This window comes from Balaenoptera musculus, chromosome 7 (genome assembly GCF_009873245.2).
Source record: "Balaenoptera musculus isolate JJ_BM4_2016_0621 chromosome 7, mBalMus1.pri.v3, whole genome shotgun sequence".
NCBI classification, from domain to species: domain Eukaryota; kingdom Metazoa; phylum Chordata; class Mammalia; order Artiodactyla; family Balaenopteridae; genus Balaenoptera; species Balaenoptera musculus.
In genome coordinates, this window is record NC_045791.1 from 41411259 (window position 1) to 41431818 (window position 20560).

The 20560-nt window shown below is 42.7% G+C and overlaps 1 protein-coding gene and 1 pseudogene across 6 annotated transcripts in view; one reads left to right on the forward strand and one right to left on the reverse strand.

The window, feature by feature from the left end:
- Positions 1–20560, forward strand: part of TANC1 (tetratricopeptide repeat, ankyrin repeat and coiled-coil containing 1) — a 240369-nt gene that overhangs the window by 28830 nt on the left and 190979 nt on the right. The gene's annotated exons all lie outside the window — the stretch shown is intronic.
- Positions 6011–7909, reverse strand: LOC118898449 (annotated as a pseudogene).

Here is a 20560-nt window from a genome sequence, read left to right on the forward strand (position 1 = left end):
TGGGAGCTGACTGGTGGCTGAAGAGATGATTGTGAACTGAGCCCCTCCCCTTTTGCCTGGTGAACGAGGAGAAGTTACCAAAAATAGGTAGGTGACAGCTGAGAATTGGGGTGGAGGGTGGTATGACTGTGAGTCGTGAGCGCCTCAAAGGAGGATGAATTTTTTACATGGGATTGGAAGAGAAGCCCTCCACCAGCACCTCCCAGTAGAGAGAGGCCCTGTCCAAGGCGGGGAAGGGGGGATGGGGAGTGAGTGTTTAATGGATACAGAGTTTTAGTTTGGGAAGCTGAGAAAGTTCTGGAGATGGATGGTGGTGAAGGTTGCACAACAGTGTGAATGTACTTAGTGCCACTGAAGTGTACACTTAAAAATGGCTAAAATGGTAAAGTTCATGTTGTGTTTATTTTACCACCATGAAAAATAAAAAGGTGCGGGGGGGGGAGAAAATGATTTATGATTTATTTATGATTTATGATTTTCCTGGTACAAAACGGGCACTTATTTCATATTTGAAAGTGTGCGGGGATTTTGCTAAATGCTTTATGTGTATGTTTCATTTAATCCTCACTTTCCGAGATAGGTAAACCCTGCTGTACTGATGATGAATCTCAGGTTTGAAGACATTAAACATCTCCCATCCGGAAAATGGCAGAGGCTGGGCACTGCCAGATCCCCTGACTCTAAAACCCTTGCCAGTAATCCCTAGGGAATTTAACCATGGAAAGAAGGTTCCAGAGACTGGGTGGAGAGGGAGAGGGAAGGGGTTGTAGGTAGAGGGAGGACTGGAATAGGGAAAATGCTGGATGAGGAAAGGAGGGTGGGGGATGGGAGAGAGGACCATGGGGATGAGAGGTCGGATGCAGGGATGCAAGGACTTGCATGTCCAGATCAGGCATGAGCTGTGATGGAACTGATGGGAAGTCCAGGTAACCCTGACCTGGTCTCAGGAGGGGGTTGGGGGCTACAGAGAAGCATAAGGGCCCAGTGTCGGGGGAGGTACCTGCCCTCTATAGACAGTCTTGTAGGCAGCAGGCTCTTCCCAGATTGGGACCTGCGGTGGGAGGAGCTGGAGATACGGACAGTACAGAGTTGGGGCTCAGCCCATATCCCCGTTCTCATCCCCTCCCTCCCTCCCTCCCTCCCTCCCTTCCTCCCTCCCTTCCTCCCTTCCTCCCTTCCTTCCTTCCTTCCTTCCTTCCTTCCTTCCTTCCTTCCTTCCTTCCTTCCTTCCTTCCTTCCTTCCTTCCTTCCTATTGCCTGTTGAGTCTAAGTCTGCAACCTGATGTTGAATTTCAGTGCATGAACTTGGGGAGGAGGAGGCTGCGGGGGTGAGGAAGATTGGCTGTGTTTCTGATGCTGACAGAGCAAATACCAAGGGTGAGGTCAAATCATGGCCAACTACCTGGCCGACCAGCAAACTGCAAAGATTGTGCTGCAGATTTTTTTCTTTTTAACAGAATAGGGTGAAACATATATATTAAGAAGTAGATTTTACCTGGCTCCTCAGGAAGTGTTTGAGGTTGTAACCTAAACAGCTAAGGCGCATCCTGTCTTCAGTGGTGGCAGGTGGCATTTGTGACCTTCACCCCGACCCCGCCCCGGGTGGAGATGCGGGGCCTGACTCAGATATTTGGATTTAGCCAGGTGTTTGCGAAGTGATCTAAGCTGTTTATAAGGGAAGTGCTCTCCTGAGAGTTCCTGTTATCATTTTACTTCACGTGTTTACTTTGGATTCAGCAGAATTCATTTATTCTCCTGCTGGTGGTTTTAGATTCTGTGCTGAAAGACAGGCTGCTTTCTGTGCATGGTGACCGTGGCAAGCATGGCCTGTGATTATATAATAATTTTGAATAAGTAAAGAGATGTTCTCATGGCAGGTCTTGTAAGGGCAGCCTGGAAGCTGACATCATGAGGGATTAAGTTGCACTGCAGTGAAAATTTGCAGCTGTCAGAGGTGCAGCAGCACATCAGCTATAACCTCCAGGTGTAAATAGACCTTCATCAGCATCATTGAAAAGTCCTGGGAGGGCCCAAAGCACAGCGGGATGCTGTCCATCAGAAGTCCTTTGCAGAATCCTGTTCCTGGCAGTGATATGTTTTGTCCCCAGTAGTTGGCTGGATCTATAGCACTTTACAACAATTCTTTTCAAGGAAAGGTAGAGTTTATATGTTTATATGCTTGCTGGTACCAAATTCTGATGAATTATTTTACTTTTCTGCCCTTTTTCTCTTGCTAAGAAACATTTGGGGGCTAGGTAAAATAAGGCAAATGGGAATTTATTTTAACATGAAAGTAGGACTAAGATAATGATAACTAAGGTGATCCTTAGTTTTGAGAAATAATGATGACTGACATGATGCGCAGTTATCTTCTGGGCCAGGTGCCATCCGGATATTACCTAATCGGCTTCTTGAGAACATGATCTTGTCTTTTGTTCACAGACGTATCCCCCAGCCCAGAACGGTGTCTGGCACAGAGGAGGCACTGCAATGAATGAACTCAATGCAGATAAGGATTCTGCATCACAGGGTAGTTAAGTTGCCTGCCCAAGGCCACACCATTAATAACTGGGATTCCTTGACAATAGGTAGATGAAGAAAGTGAAAGGCACAGAGAATAATGATTGGTCTTCAGAACTCTTTCACTGAAAATATTATTTACTATGGTTTTAGAGGTGTCTTGAGTTTTCCAAAAGAAAATTTCTCCATCTATTAAAATATACTAATTTTTATAATTAATTTTATTAAAAATAAATATGACATAATTTTATAATTATAATATTATGAGGATTAAATGAGAAAGAAGTTAGAACAGTGCCTGTACTTTGTAAAGCGCCATATGTGTGAAAATTTGCCTTGGGTGTCATTTATCTTTTAAAGGATGTTTGATCATTTACTTGGTTTTAATTTTGAAGTAAAGATAAAATTTTTCTTTAACTATGGAGACTGTCTTTAAGAGTACACCTGAATGAGAAAATATAATTCAGAGATATAATAGGAAAACCAAGAGTGAGGTCTGATTTTAGTAATGAGACTATTGTTACCATCTAAATACTACATGAGGGGCTTCCCTGGTGGCACAGTGGTTAAGAATCCGCCTGCCAAAAAAAAGAATCCGCCTGCCAATGCAGGGGACACGGGTTCTAGCCCTGGTCAGGGAAGATCCCACATGCCGCAGAGCAACTAAGTCCGTGAGCCACAACTACTGAAGCCCATGCACCTAGAGCCCATGCTCTGCAACAAGAGAAGCCACCACAGTGAGAAGCCCGCGCACCACAATGAAGAGTAGCCCCCTCTTGCCACAACTAGAGAAAGACTGAGTGCAGCAACAAAGACCCAATGCAGCCAAAAATAAATAAATAAAATAAATAAATTAAAAATAAAAAATAAATACTACATGAATACACAATATTTTCTTAGCCAAACAACTAGAATACAGCATTTTAGTAGGAATTGTCCTTAGAGCACCAAGAAGTGTATTATAAGAAAGTGTTACTCTTTAGCGCAATAGCCTAAACTTTTTTTTTTTTTTTTTTTGGCTGCGTTGGGTCTTTGTTGCTGCATGCGGGCTTTCTCTGGTTGCGGTGAGCAGGGGCTACTTTTTGTTATGGTGCGCGGGCTTCTCATTGTGGTGGCCTCTCTTGTTGTGGAGCATGGGCTCTAGGCTCACGGGCTTCAGTAGTTGTGGCAGGCGGTCTTGGTAGTTGTGGCTTGCGGGCTCTAGAGCACAGGCCACAGTAGTTGTGGCGCACGGGCTTAGTTGCTCCGCGGCATGTGGGATATTCCTGGACCAGGGCTCGAACCCGTGTCCCCTTCATTGGCAGGCGGATTCTTAACCACTGTGCCACCAGGGAAGCCCAGCCTAAACATTTTTGACCTAGCAGTTCTATCAGTAAAATACTTTCTGCTCATATCTGCAACATCTGTATATTTATGAATTATAATATTATTAAATCCACAAAAATAGAAATAAAAGAATGAGACAAGTAAACATGATTAGGCATTCTAATACCTTTTTTCTATATCCAAGAGATCATCTTGCACCTTCTACTTTTGGTCTGGTTTAGAAAGACTGAAAGTCATCTAGAAGAGAAAGCACATAGCTTTTTTTGAAAGAGGGCTTGCTAGATTTTTGGAGTGGTAGGTGGATGAGATATTGACAGAGAGGTACACTGTCAGGCAGATTGCGTGTAGGATGTTTTGGGGGGTAAACCAGAAAGCTATCCCTGGCCATCTGCTAGAAATGTTGGTGAGGTGGTCACAAACCAAACTCCTAAGGATTAAAGTATCCCCATTAGATTGGTCACATCACTTCCCCATAATGGATTATGCTGGGCACGCTGGACTAGAGGAAAAAATATAGTTCATACACAAGGTTTGCAAAATTGCTTTTAAATTTGAAAGGTATTTCAGCTCTTTGAAGGGAACAGACTTGAATGGAGCGGTAAGGAAGGCAAGTTAATCATTTAGAAGTGAGAAAGTGGAAATAATGTTACTGAACACAAGTTCCTGTGCCCAAGGCACAGTGAGGCCAAACAAACCAAAACATCAGAGTTTGGAGCAGAGAAGGGTTTACCGTAGGGCTGAGCAAGGAGCACAGATGGCTCACACTCAAAACCCCCGAACTCCTAGATGGTTTTTGAGGAAAAGTTTTTATAGGCAAAATTTGGGGTGAGGGTTGCACTGTTGTTTCTTGACTCCTCCGCCTTTGTTTCTGCATCCCCTCCCTTCCCTGATTAGCAGCTGTTTAAATCTGCCGCTTGGAACTCAGGGAAGGTCAGGGAGGCTGAATGAAGCCTATTTCCTGCAAACAAGAAACTGGGGACGTGGAAAGGATTTGTACCAGGGAGGGCCCCGCAGGGTCCTGCTCCATTTCAGTAAGATGAAGTCATTGGATTTGACCTTGGCAGGAGGGATGGGTGGATAGAGAGGTAGTGAGGAGGGGACTGATCACCACGCAGACCCCAGGAGAGACCTGTGTGGAGGCTGCCTTAGTCTTTGGAAGGGCAGGAGCAGAGCATAGAGTGGGGCCCTTTTTGTCGTTATTGTGGAATATTTCAGGTAAATTAGTCTTAGTTTCCTCACACATTAACGCTTTCTAAGATTGTCAAATACTTCACCTGTTTCTGGACTTAAAAGATTGTGTGAAGGGAGAGTATCAAGTTAACAAACTGTTGCTTGCTTACCTGGGGGAGGGTGCTGTAGTATGGCTCCAAGGTAGAGCTCATCAGCCTGGCACCTCAGATCAACAGGTGGTGATGAATATGAATTTAATAGGATGGTGGTTGGGGTGGACTGGTCATCTGTGATTTTCTGTTGATCTCTGGGACTGGGTTTAACTACTATGATATTTCACACAGATTTAGAATTCAAAATTACTGGTTTTTTTGGTTTTTGTTTTTGTTTTGAATAAATTTTTGAGTTTTATTGAAATCTTACATGAACAAGAAATTGGAAATACAATCACATCAAAGAACAAATTGTCACGGCTTTGACGTTTAAGCCAAACAAATTTTGTAGGGCAGATTTCAAAAAGGTGTGAAGTTACAACAATTTAAAAACACAGTTGACCTACTTCTAGGAATGCAAAACATACAATCATAGGTTATTTTCAGTGCAAGAAAACTTAAATTTGTTTGCTTTAATTTCTTAAAACTACTAAGACAAAGCACTAGCTTGTATTTTTATTTACAGCATACTCCATACTGCTAGGTAATCTATCCCAAATCCAAAAAATGAAGCTGTCCAAAACCAAAGGTTCTGCAAAATCATGATTTAACAGTGTGCTCAGCTTGTTTTGAAGCTACAATGAAGCCTGAAAGGATAAAAGCATTGTAACTCCCAGAATAAGGGAACTCTGCAAGCCCAATAATGTCCAAGAGCATTTATGAAAAGAGGAAAAAATAAAGACTTGAGTATATACAGAATAGTGATTTCTTCAGCCCAATACAAATGGCAGCAAATTGCTACTTAAAGATGAAACAGATAAGCCAGTTTTTTTTTTGAAGGGTGTAGATCTAGAGCCAATCGTATCTTGCCAGTATCATTTTCAAGCCCTCACTTGTCTATTTCCACTGTTGCCCATAAGTATCCTGATAAAATTCCTGGTTGTCATTATTGTAACCATAGTTACCAGAATAGTCACCACCTTGCTGAAGCAGCTGTTGAGCGATGGGCTGGGAACCCCAGTTCTGTTGGTTGTTGGTCTGACGGCACTTGGAATCAGGTTGGTTGTACCCATCTGCCTTTCTCTTGCCTCCTACATTGCCCCCATGGTTGCCCCGAGATCCACGGGAACCACGGCCTCTCTGCTGTTGTGCAGGACCCCCGACCCCCTCTGCCACCCCTAGAGCCTCTTGGTGGTCCCAAAGATGCCCCCCTTTGTGAATAGCCAGCTCTACCTCTTGGAGGTAGTGCTCCGCGCCCCCTTGGTGGTGGTGGAGCACCTCGCCCTCCCCTTCCTCCTCCTCTTCCTCTTCCTGCATAGCCATCATCATAGCCGTAGTAGGGATCTTCATAGCCTCCACGATAGTCGTGATAATCATAACCATAGCAATCATCATAGTGATCTTCATAGCCATAGTAATCTGGAGGGTAGCCATATCCACCTCTCCCCCCACCACGACCCCGACCTCTAATTGGAGGTGGCATACGAGGAGGAGGGTGATAGTAATAATCTTCATACGCAGTGCTTCTGGAGGCCTGTCTAGCAGCTTGGCGCTCTTTCCTTTTCTTGTCTGGTGACTTGGCTAAGACTATTTCAATTTCTTCCCCTTCTATTTCTTTGCCATTCATTTCATCCATGGCCTTAACAGCTGCTCCTCTGTCTTCGAAATGAACAAATGCATAATCTTTCAACTTCTTCACTCTTTCAAGTCTTCCGAATTCAGAAAACGACTTTTCCAATATTTCTTCTGTCACTGTAGTAGCCAAGTTTCTCACAAATAAAACTTTCACCTTAGCCACGACTTCTGGATCTGGTTCTTCCACAGGGTCAGCCCATTCAACTGTAACTGCATTTCCCCATACTTTTACTTTTCCACTCATCAGCCGGTGTCTGGCTTGTGCTGCTGACTTGTGACCCTCATACTCAAGGAAGCAGGACCCCCGATTCTTCTTTTTGTCATCGGGTTGATGATAGAGAATAACGTCCACCAAACCCTCTGTGACTTTACTGAATACTTCCAGAGTGTTTTCTTTAGTCTTATTCTTCGGAATTGATCCAACAAAAAGCCTGTTGTTTGCCACAGAAATGCACACTCCAAGGTGTTTACCAGGGCGAATTTCATAGCTGTCACACAGTTTAACAGCTTCCTGTGCAAGCTTCCTTTTCACAGAAGGTGATAAATGCATCCCCTCTGTTCTGACCAGACAGTGGATCCATCATAAGACGTAGATCCCAAATGGGACCAGCCTTTTCAAAAAGGGGCACCAACTCATCCTCATATTAATCTCTTGGTATTTTACCTACAAAGACTTCTGTTCCAATTCCAGGTTGCATGTCAGAGTACACACCGTCTGGTGGAGGACCACCATACTTCCTCTGTCCTGTGGTTACATCCAGGGTATATAACCAGTCCTCTCAAGCAAGGCCTTGATTTTTGCTTCATCGGGTCCCTTTGTAGACTCTTGCACCTTGCTCCCCTGTTTCTCCCTTTGCCTGTAGGTCTTCATAACTCCACATAAAAATGCACTTTTGTTCTGAACATGTGATAAGTCACTTTCCTTGAACTGCTGTAGTACAGACAGAGCTCCTTCTTCATTAAATTCCCTGAGAGCATCAATGGCTCTTTCATCAAGATCGACATAAGCTACCAATCCGGGGCAGAGCTGGGGCCGGCGGCCGGGCCCGTGAGAATCAGCGCGAGGCGCTTTGAAAACGACTAGAAATGGCGCGCGCGCCACCCTGTCCCCCCCCAAAACTACTGTTTTTTGAAGAACTAAAAGCAGACTGGAGAAGTACCTGATGGGTTGCCCAAAGCTTCATTTTCATTTGAGAATGTGCAAAACTGTGTACTTAGTACTGAATGGAAAGTGGAATTTGATAGCCTTTCAACAGTGATGCAATTTATTGATTACCCACAAGTAAAATAGTTGAGTGCTATTCGAGTATTTTCAGCATTTCACAAGAGAGAGAAAAAGGCCTCTTTTGGAAATAGGTGGGCCAGATGTTAAAGAACCAGAGGAAAAAGCAAATATGGGCCCTTGGTGGGTACCTTCCATTCATTCCCTTAGGAACTTCCTTGAAAGATGGGATAGATAGAGGGACCTAGTCTTTGGCAGCATTCAACTCTGGAGAAGTTTTCTTAAATGGTAGTTATAATATCATTCAGAAAACACGGTAAATATTCCTGTCCTTAATTTTATATAAAAAAAGGCTTAGTCACTCGCATAAATTATTGGTTGATGTGTTTGTGGCTTAGATGGAGAATTTGAGAAACTGTGATAATAGGCAAATACTTAGAAATGACAGAAATAGATTCAGAAACTGATAAAATAAGGATTTTGGGTTGCTGGGAGCCATTGAGAAAAGTGACCTCACTCAAAGAGGGAATCAAGGAAGAGTTAGGCTGATTCCAGAAACATGACTCATTAGGGGAAGGCAGCCGTGCCCTTCCCTGCTCTTTCAATGAAAAGGCGTGGGAGCATCCGGTGGTGGGCCTGGCCTAAGGGCAGTCATGCCCATAAACTCTGTGAGTCTTCCTCTCCGTCCTTTGTACAGTAAAGGAAGATCCAGTACTAACACGTGGCTCTGGTGTACAGATTGTAATCCACCAAATCCTATTTCAAGAGTGTGGGAAGGGAATAACATTCAGAAATAAGTGTTTAGAGAAATGAATGAAAAGCTTTAGATTTTTTTTCTCTGAGTGACCTTTGGGTCGCAATTTCCTCATCTAAAAGTAAAAGAAAGGTTTATTGGAATAATCTCCTAAAGCCCCTTCTGATTCTCAATGAGTGTGTCCGTTTTGAAGAGATGAGCCTGGGAGATGACATTTATTTAACACTACCTACTGTGTACATTCCAGGTGCTTTATGTACAAGTTCCTTTAATCCTCATTATTTCGGTCACTCTATAAATTATACCCACAAGGTAGGGATATCACTATTCCCGTTTTATAAATGAGTGTGAGTAATATGGGTAAGTTCACTCAGCTACCTCTAATCACTGGCTGAGCTGGAATACTGCGAGAATTGGTCATAATAATAGTAACAGTGATTCGTTGTCAGTTTTGAATGAAATGGAAAAAAGTCAGTGTTTTGGGTTTCAGAGTTGTTCTGTTGTCTCACAGGTTACTAGAAGTAAAATAAACTTTTTAAAGAGAGTAAGATCTCAAAGTCTATCCCTTAAACAGGAAAACTCATTCTTTATATTGTTGGGATTTGAGGGAGGGGCGCTAAATGACACCCCACTTTTTCCTGTCAATCTGAGTTCTGAACGAGCTCTCATAGAGACAGGAGAAAGACAACATCAGGAATTCAAATTGTATCTTTTTTTTTTTTTTTTATTGATGGAACTAATATTGGAGAGTGTGTCTTAAATGTATGTCAACAGTGGGCTTCCTAACCTGAGCCCCACAGTAGTCAGACTTGTCTGGCTGTTCACGTGGTGCTGGACCATCAGGGTTTCCCCACGCAGAGGCCTGTCCCCATAGAGCCAGGATGTTTAAGAAGACTTAGATGTGTGCCTCCAGAGAGTAGCTTGGCATCCAGGAAGAAGAAGATGGGAGGGGCTGCGTCCCCATCCCCAGTTTCTGTTCCCAGACTTCAAGGATGAGATATTTCACTAGGCCTTCTAGGAAGAGGTGAGTGTAGGGCCAGGATGGTAAGCTAGAAAGAAGCCTGCTCTCCACCTAAAAGGAGCCAGGAACCAGGCACACCCCCCCCTTCCCTGAGCCCCACCCCCCAGTAATGAACGCCGCCGTTCTGTTTCCCAAGGCCAACAACATTCTGGATAAGTTTTTTTCTACTTGAGATACTGGCTTTTGTGAAAGTGAAATTGGATTTAAAAACAAAACAAAAACCCCCAGACCATATTGTTGCTGAGGCCAATGCTGCTGCTGTTTGCATTTTAGTAGATGTCAAAGTAAAACATTCTGGCTTATATTATTCACTCGATGTTCTAAGAAAGTCACTGTAACTGATTGTGCTAATAGTAATGTCTTTCAGAAGCTGAATTCAAACACGTGCCTTTGGAACTTTAAAATACCTTGGTACTTCTTGGCTTTTTTTTTTTTTTTTTTTGGAGATGGTGAATAGCTCAAAAACTTCAGGTAAACAAAAACTGCCCCTTTCCATATGGCTGTTGAAGCCCCTGCCGTGCCAGAGACCCAGTGTTAAAGTTGCTCTCTCCCCTCCCATGCTATTTTTTCCTAAGAGGAATGGAAGATGTTCAGACTGAAAATTATTGTGGGCAAAACTGGCTTGTCATTTTCTAAAGTAACATTTTTATTCAACAAGTAAAGCAAATTTGCCCAACTAAATTATTCATAGGAATTACAAAACTTGTCATTTAGAGTGGATGTTGGGATATTCAGGTCATTTAGAAGGCTGTGGTTAAAAATAAAATGACCTAAATCTATAGCTCTACTTTTTTTTTTTTTTTTTTAAGGGAAGTTTAAGCTTTTAATTTTTTTTGACATTGGTCCTAATTCTGTTTCTGTTGGGAATGTAACTAGCTACTCGTTCAGTGTTCTAAATAAAGACAATTCCTTCTTCTCTTCTTGTTGGTTGCTTCTCATAGTATAATATATGGCTGTTTTTTAGTCAAGTTGTGTAAGTTCTGGATCCTTTTTGATGCATGAGGATGTACATGTGAGTGACGGAGAAACTGGAGAAATGGCAAGCAAATGACTCCTCCAAGGAAAATTGAAGAGAGTTCGTTAACTGTTCTGATCACTCCTTTTGCACTTGAAAAGAAGGAGCATTTGCAATGTGAACTTGTCCCAATCTGCTTTGGGGCAGTAACTGGAGCATAAAATGTTGAAAATCAATTATGTATTTAGGGAGGTAAAACAGGCTGACATATTGAAGGCATATTATGTTCTGTTTGGTGGACAAAAGCAGGGCAGTGACGTCATATTCCTGCAGTAAAATTGTGTCCCAAGGGGGTGAGACACAGAGGATAACACATCTTTATGTATCCAGACTTCACAGAATATGAGAGTATTTATGCTGTATTTGCCATTTGTCCTGGGAAAAAATCCTGTCTTAAAACTGACTCTGCTTTTTTGGTGGTGAGCTGATAAGTATAGAATTTGCTTTTTAAAAAATACATTCTTGGCCCTGATTTATAGTGGTGTGGTCAATTTGCGACGCACTGTACATTCCTATGCCAATTAGGAGAGGGTAGAAAGAGTTTTAGATTTCTTCTGTAACCCACTGTGCCTTAGAGTGCTGACTACTACATAGCCATTTGTAGATTTGCAAGATATTTGCATGGGTGTTGTCTTATGTTCACTTGATAGGAAAGGTCCCTGAGGACTGGGTTGTGTTGAATCAGAGGCCGTATGTGTTGGTAAATAGTTGTATTAGTTGGCTGAGGCTGCCGTAACAAAGTCCCACAAACTAGGTGGCTTAAACAACAGAAATTTATTGTCTCAGAGTTCTGGAGGTTGGAAGTCCAAGATCAAGGTGTTGGCTCGGTGCATGTGACCACCTAGAGGGGTGGTATAGGGAGGGTGAGAGGGAGACGCAAGAGGGAGGAGATATGGGGATATATGTATATGTATAGCTGATTCACTTTGTTATAAAGCAGAAACTAACACACCATTGTAAAGCAATGATACTCCAATAAAGATGTTTAAAAAAAAAAAAAAAAAGATCAAGGTGTTGTCAGGGTTGGTTCCTTCTGAAACCTGAGAGGGAAGGATGTGTATTAGGCTCCCCTCCTTGGCTTATAACTGTCTTCACATCATCTTCTCTCTATACATCGTCTGTCTCTGTTTCCAAATTTCCCCTTTTTATAAGGACACTAGTCATATTGGATTAGGGCCCCCCAAGGGTCTCCTTTAACTTGATTATTTCTTTTTTTTTTTTAAATTTTTTAAATTAATTAATTAATTAATTAATTAATTTATGGCTGTGTTGGGTCTTCGTTTCTGTGAGGGCTTTCTCTAGTTGCAGCAAGCGGGGGCCACTCTTCATCGCGGTGTGCAGGCCTCTCACTATCGTGGCCTCTCCCGTTGCGGAGCACAGGCTCCAGACGCGCAGGCTCAGCAATTGTGGCTCACGGGCTTAGTCGCTCCGCGGCATGTGGGATCTTCCCAGACCAGGGCTCGAACCCGTGTCCCCTGCATTGGCAGGCAGATTCTCAACCACTGCGCCACCAGGGAAGCCCCGATTATTTCTGTATAAAGACCCTGTCTTCAAACATTCACTTAACTGGGAGTTAAATCTTCAACAAGAATTTCGGGGGGACACAACTCAGCGCATAACAGCAGCAGATCTGGGGTCATACTCTCTTTTTGTCTTCTAATTCAACAACTCTCCCAGCCCTGTTTAATACAGATTTGTTATTTGGCGTATATGCAGCTTGGACAGAGAAGGCCACGTTTTCTACTCACAAAAATACCAACTCCTCTGCTCACAGTTTCCTGCTATGCTGGCTAGTAAATTGAAGCCATTTCTTATATGGAGACAGTTTTGTTTGAGGCTGTTTTTTAGTGAGTTTTTAAAACATTTATCTTCTCCGCCTTTGATCCCTGGAGTATAAAAATACTTGTCATTTGATGCACACATTGGCTTTAAAGAGATATAAAATGTGCACTTTGCCTATGATCTTTTCCCTTTTTGTCTTTCTGGAATACTTTTTTTGGTCTTAGCAGGGGAAAATGATCATCAGTGTTTGAGGGTTTATATATAGGACATATAGTCACCTGGGTTGGTCTCTTAACTCTCAGGCAGCAGTGGAAATCATGGTACCAGGTAGTTCTCCCATCCCAAGTTTGGGTTGGTACTCAAAGTGTAATATTTAAAAGATAAAATATATTCTATCACTTTGATTATTCAGTAGTATTTAGAGGGATCTTTCCTGCCAAACAACATTACTGCCAAAAAGGCATCAGTTTAGTTAAGAAATTTCGAAGTACAGTGCAGTTTCTTCTTAGAAGGAGCTAAGTGCAGTTTGTCTGACTCAAGATTGTCACTCATGGGGGGTGGCCCTGTAAATGTTAGGAAATAAATATTTGCAGTGGTTCTGAGTTGGAAGACTGCAAATGTATACTGGATATAATGTGTGTGTGTGTTTCTCAGGTTAAATGCAGTTTTCAGAGTTTTAAATTTGCTTATATTTTACGTACTTTTTTTAAAAAATGAAGGACCGATACCACAGAAAGCAGCCACATATAGAAATTAAAAAATAAGACCCTGATTGAAATAGTTTGGGGCATTCTCTTGTGCTTGTTGATTTACAGCCTGGCAAGACTCTTGTGTGTGAGCGTTTTGAATGCTATTGTAGAACAGGCATGGAGATTAAAACGTCTTGTCACTGTTACGCGGCATCCCACAGTTCAAAGGCAGCCAGTTCCGTAGTACTTGGCAGGAAGCTGCCCATTTTGTATATTTTTGAGAGAAAAGAGAGAATGAGGTGTCTGTGTGGAGCATTTTATAATGAAGGAAGAACAGCCCGACTGCTGTAGACAGGTATTAAAAGCTATCCTACTGGCCTCATAACTGTATCTGCTACAGATGCATCCCCATGAGGCCTCCAGATTGAGAAGAAAGCCCACGGTTGTGCTGCACAGCTGTTAAAATAGTTAATACAGTTCTTCCTAAACCATTATGGGAAATGCAGTAGTTGGCTTTTGAGAACATGAACTTGTAGCGTATTGGGGGTCTTTGGGATCATTAACAACTTGATTCTAGCAAACAGCAGCAGATGAAATTATGTCGGCTCTGTCATTCATTGTTTAAAAATTGTTTTAAAGTATACATAACGAAAGTTACATTTTAACCATTTTTTTTTTAAACTGTTCTTAAATTTATTTATTTATTTATTTATTTTTGGCTGTGTTGGGTCTTCGTTTCTGTGCGAGGGCTTTCTCTAGTTGTGGCAGGTGGGGGCCACTCTTCATCGCGGTGCGCGGGCCTCTCACTGTCGTGGCCTCTCTTGCTGTGGAGCACAAGCTCCGGACGCGCAGGCTCAGTAGTTGTGGCTCACGGGCCCAGTTGCTCCGCGGCATGTGGGATCTTCCCAGACCAGGGCTTGAACCCGCATCCCCTGCATTGGCAGGCAGATTCTCAACCACTGCGCCACCAGGGAAGCCCCATTTTAACCATTTTTAAGTGTATAGTTCAGTGACATTAAGTACATTCCAACTGTTGCAGTCATCACCCATCTGTCCCCAGTACTTTTTCATCTTCCCCAAGAGAAACTCTATACCCATAAGATACTAACTGCCCATCCTCCACTCCCTCCTGCCCCTCCAACCTCTATTCTACTTTCTGTCTCTGTGCCTTTGCCTCTTCTAAGTATCTCATGTGCGTGAAATCATAATATTTGTCCTTTGTGAGCAGTGGGTCTCATAATGCTTAAGCTGTATCTGAACAGCTTTCACCATATGCCATTTTCTTTTTGATCATAAAATAATTTACTAGGTAACCTTGGACTATTAAAGCTCTAGGACAGAAGTTTGAAACTGACATGCCTTCAGGGGCCAGAGAGTAGTAACATCTAATATTTATAGAGCAGTTGCTGTGTATGAGGCGCTTTGCAGGTAACGACACATTTCCCCTCACACCAGCCTTATGAGGTAAATACTGTTAATACCCAGGTTTGCAGATGGGAAGCTAAGAGATGAATTACTTGCCTAAGATAATGACATGGCTGGTATGTGGCAGAGTGGAGGTGCCAGCTCAGTCGTCTCTGCTCCAGAGCTCTTGAGCTCTCCTTGATTATACGCAGGTGGAGGGAGCAAAGGAAAATGGGATCCTGAGCCAGCAAGGGAGTGAGCTGAGGGGGAGGGCTGAGCCTCAGCCCCAGTGGTGGGGTTAATTAAGGGAGTAGTGGAGGTCGAGGGGCTGCACTGCTGCCGTGGGGTGTCGCAGAGTAGGAATGCGGGCTCAATACTGCTGGCACTCCCAAACTTCCAAGAGAAGCTAGACCATTATTTAGGGATGACCTCTGGATTTCTGAGTGTTTGCAACCCAACTCAAGTAGGAACTCCAACAAAGCGTGTGGGCCAGACAGAATATCTGTGGCACACTAGTGTGAGACCTTTTTTTCTGGAAGCCTTGTACTTATCCAGACCCTTCAACAGTTTGTACCCCTAGGACACTCATCACTTGCCATTGTTTGGACCCAGAGGCAGGGTCTCGCTGATCTTTGCTTCCCCAGCTGCAACGTTGATACAGCAGTTTTGAGTTAATGTGTGCTGAGCCAGTGAGTCTTGACCGCTCTCATGATTTCCTCCTGCGTGCTGCCAAGAGTTCACCGAAAGTCTAATTCAAAACAAAACAAAGCCAGTTGATTTTGAGAGGCTCATGTCCTCTCATGTAGAGCTTCATAATTTATTGTTTCATTGGGGGCTCCTTTGATTTAACAATGCTGATTAAAATAGGACTTTAAAGTGTGTGGTTTTTTTTCCTTTAGAAAATCCCACCAAAGATACTCAAATATATGCTGTGTACAACACATACAAACCTGAACCACCTTATTTTATTCACAGCCGCCAGCCATTTGTGACATGCGTACGGCGTGCTCGCCACTGTGTTAAGGATTTTACATGCCTTATTTTGTTAAATTCGGAGTTAATTAATCAAGGGTTTGTGGACTTAGATTGAATTTTAGTATCGGAAGGGCTTGAACACATCTAATTCAATTTGCTGACTTTGCATACGAAGCTGGTCAGGGCGAGCAAATTTAAGAGACTGGTTCAAGGTCATCCATCTGTTGTATGGTATAGCCAGAACCCTTTGGACATACACATCTGTTGAGTGGTACAGACATAACCCTCTCGGATATACATATCTGTTGTGTGGTGTAGCCAGTGTCGCCCCCCTGCCCGAAATACAGTCCAATAGTCTTTTTTCTAGACACCATACTGCTTCTACTTTTATCTCTCTACCAACTGTGGGAAACACAGGGCTTATTAAGTTAAAGTGTAATAATTTGTTACCACTCATATAAACAGCTTCTGAACTATGGATCATTACCAGGGGGTTTGAAGTTGTTTGCTAGTACAGGTGTGGTTTTAGATCATCTATTGTGCCTTCGTGAAACGCCTGTAGTCTGGAGTTACATGAAGCTAAGAAGAGACTCAAGTCCTTACCTCATTAGCCCAGGACCCCAAACTAAAAGAGCTGATCATCTTACAGATAATACCGTAATTGACAATGTAAGGCGAATGGTTAACTTAAAACAGGTTATTTACAAATGAATGATGCAGTAATCATCATATTCATCTAATATTTGACCCTTTGCCCACACTTTGGTAGTTGCCAGTGGTTTTTGAATCCATGTTTTCAGCCAGAGGGCAGGGTTTGGGCCCTTCTCGCATTCAATTGAAACTAATTAAGGCTTTTCCTTTTAAAAGTTGTTTTCCCATTGACAGAAGCAATCTATATTCTGATACAAATTTCTTTAAAAGTACAGAAAAGTAATTTTACCATTCAGAAATTTACTTCAGACATTAAAATAAAATAGTTTTATTTAAATTGAACAGAATATAACTGAAATTAAAACTGAAGGACTTGCTGAACTTAAGATGAATTTTTTTCAAATTTAATGTCCCCCCACACACACCTGAAGAAGATTGCTCTAAAGTTAAAAAAAAATATGAAAAATACTGGCAAGCTAGCACAAGAATCCAGATTACTGTGACTTCAGATTTCCTGTCTTTTCTACTTTACCATATTGTCCACATATTAGAAAAGGATAAACAACACAGAGTGGCATATAATTAAGGGCTAGAGTGTGAGATATAGGCCATAAGTCAAGTTAAGGGCTGGAGAGGGGACTTGGAAACTCCTATTTAAAAAATTAGGGACTTCCCTGGCAGTCCAGTGGTTAAGACTTCGCCTTCCAATGGAGGGGATGCAGGTTCTGTCCCTGGTCGGGGAGCTAAGATCCCACATGCCTCACGGCCAAAAAACCAAAACATAAAACAGAAACAATATTGTAACAAACTCAATAAAGACTTAAAAAAAAAAAATGGTCCACATCAAAAAAACTTTAAAAAAATTAAGAAAACTAAAGACAGCTGAAAAATTTTCCTAGAGAGATCAATATCTTTTTCATCATTTCAAAATTGTACAAGAAAAATGTTCTGCTACTTAAAAATAGGTTGGAGGGAGTTCCCTGGTGGTCTAGTGGTTAGGATTTGGCGCTTTCACTGCCCTGACCTTGGCTCAATCCCTGGTCGGGGAACCGAGATGATTTGAAAGCCCTGGATATACATTATTTGGTTGCTCAGACAGCCTTTTGAGGTGTTTGTACTTTGATCATTGAAGTCTGATCATTTTAACTCAGACTGACCCTGATAGAGGGCTGTGCCTTATAACTTTTTATATTGTACTTATTTGTCAATAGCAAGGCCTTTTCCAGGATGCAAAAAACACTCAAATTTGGAAGGCTAGATTATAAATGGCTTAGGGTACTCTGACCAGTTCCTTTGGTTTTGCTTTGATTTTTAGCCCTCTGTGTTTAGTTCACGAGCTGGAAGCATGGAGTTTGTTCTACATAATGCTACCTTTGCAGCCTTTGAAAGCGATATCCTAGCATGCCTTCTTAGCTTGGACCAGCCCAGTGTTTGCACCCAGATGCCAGGCTTGTTGCAGTCTCCGTGGGCTCAGCTTGACCTTCAGGGGTCGGCCTAAGTTGCCCTCTACTTTGAGGCTTTCCCCAACTACTTCAGTCTTCTTTGGTTCCCTGTCCCCTCTCCTTTCCTGTTACCCTGCAGTTTAGCCCATAATTATATGCTAATCTATGTTGTTTATGCTTCTCTTGCAAGTAGGCCATATGAAGCAGTAGAAGGGATGGGAGCTTTGAAGCCAGCATAATCTGAATTCCTGCGCCTGTTTCCTCACTTGCAAAAAGTTGTGGTTTAAAAAAAAAAAAAAAACTTAAAACTTAAGTTTGCAGTGTATGATCCAGTATTGTTAACTATAAGCACAGTGTTGTATAGCACATTGGTATAACTTTTTCATCTTACATCACTGAAACTTTATATTCATGGAATAGCAACACCCCATTTCCCCCCCACTCCCCGCTCCAGCCTCTAGCAACCACCATTCTACCTTCTGCTTCTATGGGTCTGACTGCTTTAGATCCCTCATATGAACTGGAATCTTTGCAGTATTTGTACTCCTGAAATTGGCTTATTTCATCGAGCAAGCATAATGTCCCCAAGTTGCATCCATGTTGTAGCATATGACAGGATTTTCTTTTTTTCTTTTTTATTTTTTTTTTAAAGAAATTCACGTTCTTTTATTTATTTATTTATAACTGTGTTGAGTCTTCGTTTCTGTGTGAGGGCTTTCTCTAGTTGCGGCAAGTGGGGACCACTCTTCATCGCGGTGCGCGGGCCTCTCACCATCGCGGCCTCTCTTGTTGCGGAGCACAGGCTCCAGACGCGCAGGCTCAGTAATTGTGGCTCACGGGCCCAGTTGCTCCGTGGCATGTGGGATCTTCCCAGACCAGGGCTCGAACCCGTGTCCCCTGCATTGGCAGGCAGATTCTCAACCACTGCGCCACCAGGGAAGCCCAGGATTTTCTTTTTTTTGAGGCTAAATAATATTCCATTGTACAAATGTGCCACATTTTCTTTGTCCATTCATCTGTTGATGGACATTTAGGGTGCTTCCAGTCTTAGCTATTGTGAATAAAGCCGCAGGGAACGTGGGAGTGCAGAGAGCTCTTCAAGATGCTGATTTCAGTTCTTTTGGATAAATACCCAGAAGTCGGATTGCTGGATCATATGCCTCATTTTTTTTTTTTTTTTTTTAGGGTTTGTAATACAGAATTTGTGCACCATGTAATGCCTGGCACACAGAGTGGGTCCTCTCCTGTCTGGAGTCCTTGAGCAACCTCTTTTGTTCATGTATTTTCACTGTGCTTTATTATAGTACTTTATCATAGTACTTCTTGATTTACTAATGCCTTACTGTTTTTGACCACGTGTTCGATAACTTTGAGAATTATTTTGGAGAGAAGTCATTAGCCACACCTACCCCCTCAGCCCCTGCCAAAAACGAAACAAAACAAAACAAAAACCCAACAACAAAAAAACCCAAACTTTTATTCACTGGTCACTCACAGCAGCTGTGTCATTGAGGAAACATTGATACTGCTTTTGGTTTTTAAATGACTGTGTGTTATTCCTTCCCAGGACTGAAAAAATTGCAAGGTTGGAATTTTCAGGATTGTTAACAAGATCAAAAAGCAAAGATATAATGCCAAGGGGGAAAAGTCTTTCTACAAAATAGTGGTAGGAAGCAGAAAATGCTAGAATTCTGTAGAAAATGATAGGTGTTGCAAAAATAAGCTTTGACCAGAAAATGAAGGTTGCTGTTTTTATGTTATTTTGAAATGGAAGACAGTTTAGCCATCTAGAGTTTTTAATGTTTGATTTTTTTTTTTAGGCTGTGGATAAAAATGTCCATATAAATTTAGCTTTGTTAATAGCGTTTTAGAAGATGACTTGATTTCTTGCAGAGAATTATCTAGTTATTTTTCATATTCCGTATTTCATATTCAGTAGCCATAGATGTTAGCTTTGAAGTGGTTTATAAGAAGTCCTCTGATTCCCCTCCACCCAGGGAAGACACAGCTGCCGCCATTTCTGATTTTCCTCGGGTTTCATCTTAGAACTAGTGAACAAGGGTGCTGTGGCTTGAGTACCCACAGGCAGCCTGGGGGTGTTGAATTCTCAGCGAACAGATATATCCTATTTGCTTTTGCTTTGTTGATGTCTCACTGCTGAGGTTTTAATTTCTGATAGGTTAAGATTCAGATCCTGTGACTTATTTGTGTTCTGGCCAGAGGACCCTCGGCTTTTTGTGATATGAGTCATTTCCTTGTGAGGCCCACTTTGGGCCAGGAACCCTCCACCCGGAGGTGGGGACAGCAGCGCTGGCACCTGCAGCTGGAAGTCCTGTGCGCCAGGAGGAAAGAACAGGAGTCTGCAGTGCTGGTGGCCTGGCAGGGAGTGGCGCAGGGTGGCAGAGTAGCCTGACAGAGCACCTGTGTCCCCTGATCAGCTGCAGCCCAGTGGGTTCAGGGTGCACCTCTGGTGCCCTGGAGGATTTTCAAGAGTCAGGCAGCACCTCAGAGCCCAGGGACTTACAGGTTATCCAGCGAGGGGCCCGGGCTCAGTTATCAGAACTGAGCGAGAGGGTCACCCAGGCCTGTGGATTGCAGGAGAGAGAAGCCCAGTTATTAGACACAACAAGGTCAGGGCTCGTTAAGCAGCAAGAACAACTTGGCTCAAGCTGTTTAAATCTCTTATTCTAGAAATTCCCGCTGGCTCAAGCCAGGGAGGGGAGGGTGCGGGCAAGGGTCAAGAGGCTTCAGCTGTGGGGAAGGAAGGATGGGCTGTGGAAGCTGGAAACAGCAGGCCAGGCC